Here is a 6,252-nt window from a genome sequence, read left to right as displayed (position 1 = left end):
ATTCAAATTACGAAATGTTTGTATTGTTATGAAAAAAATGACAACTGAAAGAACGGAAGATAAAAGATAATGGAAAGAGAACGACTGCGCATGTTTTTACATTTTATCTCTTAATAGGACTGAAAAACCTTACCACGTTACATGACTCATAGATTACCAGTCAACGGAAAAAAAACTATATCTTGTTTTACGAGAGCCTTAGAAATGCTATTCTCGCCATATCAACTGGCGACAAAAATCATCTTATCTGGTGACTGTAATCCCAGTGTAGGGCGTAACTACAATTCGTGGTATAACTTTGGACGCTTTGGCACATGTAAAATGAATAGAAATGGTATTTGCATGATATAGTTATGATTCACGCTAGGTCTTATGGTAAGCAACATACCGTTCCGCCCAAAACTCATGCATAAAATTACCTGGGCCTTCCCCAGTTGAAATTTGATTATCTTATTGACTTTGTTATACTATAGAAACATGAAATTCGTGATCTCTTGCAAGGGGCTACGTGTTGGCCGGGTCTCTACTCATAACGAGCCATGCCACTAGTCCCACGCACTCAGCAACAAAACTGTCAGTTATAGCCGTAGCCATCTAGCTTTAATCTAGTTTATTTGCTAACAGAATGTAGCAGTCCTACACAGGATGATGTTACTACTGTTTAGCCCCAGGAAAACATATTTTCCAGCTGGCTACCCACACACGTATAGTATGAGCAAGGGAAGTTATCGCTCCCAGCTCTAGCCTTCGTGATACTCACAGACCTAGGTTTCTGGGTTGTTTCTCGTCCTTGGTGTGAGACAATCACAGGCTAGTGATGAGGGCTTATTCGACTTGCTCATACTATTTAAAACGACAGACAGTTGCTGATCTCATAAAGAGTAAAACAACTAATTTTAAATCTCAGAACGAGAGATATGTAGTAACAGTATCGAACAGTAAAGTGTATTTGCCAACAGGATGTGGCAGTCCTACACAGGACGATGTTACGACTGTTTAGCCCCAGGAAAACGTCTTTTCCAGCTGGCTACCGACATACAGTTTGTGTCTGTACTATTATCACTGAAAATATTTTTCTCCTGGGCTCCAACAGCAAAAAGAATGAAATATAACGTTACTTTGAAACTGAAAATGTATTTGTGATTTTCAAATTATAGTGAGGCAGCGAAAATAAAAAGCGCATCTTCACTTCCCTGAATTAGACATAGAGAAGATTCGATTAATGAAATCGACAAAATAGTTATATAATTAACCAAACTGTCTCAAACACTTAAGGGCAAAAACACATACACTTAAGTGGGCGAATACAGGTGGGTTAAAACACATACACTTAAAGGCAAACATACGCACACTTAGATAGGCGAACACACATACACTAAATGGGCGAACACACATACACTTAAGTGGGTGAACACACATACACTTAAGTGGGCGAACGCACATACACTTAGGTGGGTGAACACACATACACATAAGTGGGCAAAAACACATGCACTTAAATGTGAAAAACATTCAGTTAAATGTGGAAAATACACACATATTTATGTAGGCAAAAGCACATACACTTAAGTAGGCAAACACATATTTACTTAAGTGGGTAAACACACATACACTTAAGTGGGAAAACACATTCACTTAAGTGGGCAAAAACATACAATTACCTGAGAAAAACACAGTTAAGTGGGCAAACATACATATACTTAAGTGGGCAAAAATGCATACATTTAAGTAGGCAAACACATATGCACTTAGGTGGGCAAATACATATATACTTAAAGTCGGAAAAGACACATACACTTAAGTAGGAAAACATACATACATTTATGTAGGCAAACACATATACACTTGAGTGGGAAAAAAACATACGATTACGTAGGCAAAAACACGTACACTTAAGTGGGGAAACACATATACGTACTCATACACTCAAGTGGGGAAAAACTCAAAAAGAAAACAAGTGTTTTTCGATTTCGGAAAGAATTGAAATTGTAGCAGAAGACAAAGATTGCACAGAAACTCTCAGTAGACTTTGATGAAATAATTATAAATTCCTACCGATATGTCAGAGTGGTTATATGGATGGAACCCCAGGTGCTTTTTTTTATATGTTTATCAATAAAACTGCTGACATCAATTGTTAAAATAAAATAACTATTCCAATAAAAAAAAAATTTGAGTTCACTATTATATTAAGCCGCCTCTTAGACGGAACCAAATTAAAACCAATAGTTTATTTTTGAATGAAAAACAAAGCCAAATGTAAAGTGACAGCCATGTGTTTTTGTTCAAGTTTATGAGAAAGATGGTTCGAGATATCTAGAGTACATTTATGGATTGAAAATGTGTGGAATAGGCGCCCATATGGTTTAAGAAATCAAAACGAAAACGAAATCTTAAAAAGCTCGGTGCCATCGATTGTGTCACAAACATTGTACGATCTTCTTTAGCAATTGATAATTAGAAATAAACATAAAATATAGGAAATAGTGTATATGCGTTCGTGCTTCGGCGAGAGAAAACATTAATTTAACAAATTACTTACAGGAGAAGGCTCAGTGTTCTTGATCTTCGCGAATGACAAGACTGGTGGGGATTGACGCGGTTGATTTTTGCGGTGAATACCTATAGGTCACCGGTGTAGGCTACAGTGAAATGCTGGCCAACAAACTAAAACCAGTAATTTGCACCAGACGCTGAGATCTATAGTCAAAGCAAGTATTGTTGTTGCACGACAATGCACACCCATATAAGGCCGTCCACATTATTGAAACCATTGAAAACTTGGGTTTCAAGTTGCAGGGATTCTCTGTATACAGTTCAGATTTCGTCCCTTCTGGCTACCACTTCTGTAGGCCGAACATCATTTATAAGGTTGTCCGTTTGCTTCGGATGAAGAATTGCAGTAAGTGGTGCATAAATGATTGTGCGACTAACCATAATTCTTCTCCGATGGAATAGACCACCTTGTGGACCGTTAGAAGTGCATCGAGAAGCCAGGAGGCTATGTCGAGAAACGATGTAATTGGTCGACTTCTGCTTTTGTTTTAATAGATTACAGAAATAAAAGTACATATGATTTTTTAAACTTACCCTCGTGAACAAACCACCATCGCTTGACAAATGGTTTTGGGTTGTTTACGTCCACCTAAGTAGCAGTTCTGCAAAAGTGATCGATAGAAAAAAAATTAATAAATACTGGGGTTGATTGATTCGACTAAAACTCTTCTAGGCTGTGCCGCAGCATCGCTGTGATCCAATGACTGAAACAAGTAAACATTAAAAGATAAAAGGTATAGAAAGATTGCAATTGAAGCATTTAGGATTGGTTCGTTTTATGGCTATGAGTTGTAGATAAAGTTTGTGGTTTTGTAGTAAGTGGCTGCTAGATTATTTCACAGCCTCATTATTCCTCCTATCACACACACATACACACTCATTACTTACCGCAGTCACCACTAAATAGGAAAGAGGCTTGAAAACTTAATCTAAAAATTAAGGTTCGGCTCTTATGGTTACAGTTTGTGGTTTGTGGTTTAGTAGCGGTGATCCTGTTAGATAATTTTACAGCAGCTCCCTGCTTATCACATATAACTATCACTACTTGGGGAAGGGCGCCATGAAACCTTTAAGGGCTGGCTGGTTTGGTTACGATTTGTGGTTTTGTAGCGAAGATTTTGCATTACAGACTCTTACTGAGGCGCAGGTAAGGCTGTATGGTTAAGAAGTTCGTTTGCAAACGTATTGGTTTCAGGTTCAGTCCCACTGTGTGGTACCTCCACACACACACACACACACACACACATATATATATATGTATACGTGCATACACTTACATACACATACACTTACATACACATACACTTACATACACATACACTTACTACCTTTACAAACATAGACACCAATTTTGGATTAGCGACTGAATATTTGATAACAAAAAAACAACAAAAATCAAAATAATAATAATAAATAAAATAAATAAATAAAAATGAAAAAATGAAAATAAATGGTTTGTTTGTGTTGTTGAGGTGATTACACTTATTGTTGATCATTAGTCTGATCAAGCAGACGTGTGATCGAAGCGTACAAACCCCAGTTAGCCTTCCTTACTTCTGTCAACGTATATATAATCCCGTTATATACTTCCTTTTGTAAATTACTAACGTGCAGCAGGAAGGAATTAAGCTGTTTTTTCTAGCAGTTGGTGCGACCATGTGGAGGCGTCTTCGTACAGTTCAACGTGATTGTCGTTAGATTTTGGGGTGCGGTATAGATAGTAGCGGCGATGATGCTAAATGTAATTGGAGTTTATGGTACAAAAGTAATGAAAACGGGAGTGGAGGTGATTGTTATGTTGTTGCTGTTGTTGTTGCAGGTGTGATGGTGGAGGTGGTCTTAGGAATAGTTGTGGCTAACGATGTAGTTGTGTGCAGGCGATGATGATAACGATAGGTGTTAAATGGGAATAAATGAGAAGGATTGTCTTGTTTTATTGCGGTTGTTGTGTGTAACGGTGCAAGTGGATGTGGTTAGCGAAAGTAAATGATGGGGAGATGATGTTGAAGTGGATGCGGTGGCAGGGGTACTTTAAGGGATGGTTGCGGTTATCATGATAAAGCTGACTGATGCGGTTAAGGGCTGCCGTTGAGGGGGGTGGATAGTTGTGGTCGGGGTGTTTGAGGTAAGTTGTTCGGCTCTAGGATAACCCTAATTAAAGCAGAGCTATGATCAGTAACAACCCAACCGTGACCATCTCTCCTTTGTAGAGGTAGGTGTCTAACATACATTATTCAGTGTTTTACTTTGGCTAATTTGGTGAGATTTTACTGGAGAGAAATTTGGTTTCAATTTCTAGCATTTCGTGCGACCACTTTGAGGTTATGTTGTGTGTGTGTGTGTGTGTGTGTGTGTGTGTGTGTGTGTGTGTGTGTGTGTGGTTATTGTGTGTTATCAAGTGGAGGGTAAGGAAGGAGAAGCTGTTAAGCAATCTGATGTGGCCACCACTACAAACCAACCACAAACAAACAGCATCAGGAGCCAATGGATTTTTATGCAGTCTCTAGACCCTGCTAGAAAGAACAGTTAAGTTTCTTTCAAATTACACACTGCCAACTTGAGAAAGGAAAGCCCAATCGACATGTAGGTCCTTGCTGAAATAATATCTTTGATCCACACACAGGTCTGCTCCATCAGGGGTGACTTGGAGCTAAAAACAAACAAAAACAACAACTACTACTACTACTACTACCACCACCACCACCACCACCACCACCACCACCACCACCACTACTACTACTACTACTACTACTACCACCACTACCACCACCACCACCACCACCACCACCACCACTACTACTACCACCACCACCACCACCACCACCACCACCACCACCACCACCACCACTACTACTACTACTACTACTACTACTACTACTACTACTACTACTACTACTTTCGTCTTCCATCAAACTTACCTCCAAACTGTACCCGCCTTTCATCTCCTTCTCCTACCTCCATTCTCTTGGTTTTTGCCATTAACACGCATATAACTAAGACATCGGGTAGGATCAAGAGTTAGCCAAGACAAAGGACAGTGTCGTCGCTTTTGTTGTTATCACGGCCTTTGATGGTTTCCGATATCCTAGACGCTCTTTCCTTTTACCTTCCCCTTCCTCTCTATCATTTCTCCCAATCTCTTCTTTTATTCACATTTGCTTCCCATCTCTCTCTTTTTTTTAATCTCTTTCTTTCTTTCTCAATTTTTGCTCGTTTTCTTTCTTTCTTTCCTTTCTTTTCTCTTACTATTTCGCTCATTCGCTTTTTCTCTCACATGAACGCTTACCGTTTTTCTCTCACATCAACGCTTACCATTTCCTTTCATATATTTATAAATATATTATACATACATATTTTATACATTCGTAATCTAATAATGAAATTGATAAATATATTAACGCACTGAAACAACACTAAATTTTGCGATAGGATGCTGTTAATTGAATCGTACCTTATACACATCACTGAGCCATTGTTTTGTTATTGAACTCAGAATGCAAAGGGCTGCAACTAAATATCTCAAGGCATTTTGCTTAATATTCTGCCGTTTCTGCAAATATTAAATGCCGGTATTTCTTTAGATGCTGTCTACAGAGACATCTTTACCGTGACGTGCGTTCTGCCGGGACATATTTACTGTAAAGTGTTGTCTACCTGAGATATTTTATATGCCAAGCTGGATAGATAAACACAAAA

General features: G+C 38.6%; 1 long non-coding RNA gene across 1 annotated transcript in view; it reads right to left on the bottom strand.

Annotated features, from left to right (window-relative positions):
- The window catches only part of LOC128250315 (uncharacterized), a 32,218-nt gene extending 26,348 nt beyond the window's left edge, over positions 1 to 5,870 (bottom strand). The window contains exons 1-2 of the long non-coding RNA XR_008266323.2: positions 5,475 to 5,870; positions 3,091 to 3,158 (exon numbers count right to left, since the gene is read on the bottom strand). This is a non-coding gene — a long non-coding RNA (uncharacterized LOC128250315). The remainder of the gene's footprint in view (positions 1 to 3,090; positions 3,159 to 5,474) is intronic.
- Between the last annotated feature and the right edge of the window lie 382 nt (positions 5,871 to 6,252).

Source organism: Octopus bimaculoides, chromosome 20, assembly GCF_046866305.1.
Source record: "Octopus bimaculoides isolate indiv1 chromosome 20, ASM4686630v1, whole genome shotgun sequence".
Lineage (NCBI taxonomy): Eukaryota > Metazoa > Mollusca > Cephalopoda > Octopoda > Octopodidae > Octopus > Octopus bimaculoides.
This window is presented reverse-complemented; position numbering and strand designations above follow the sequence as displayed.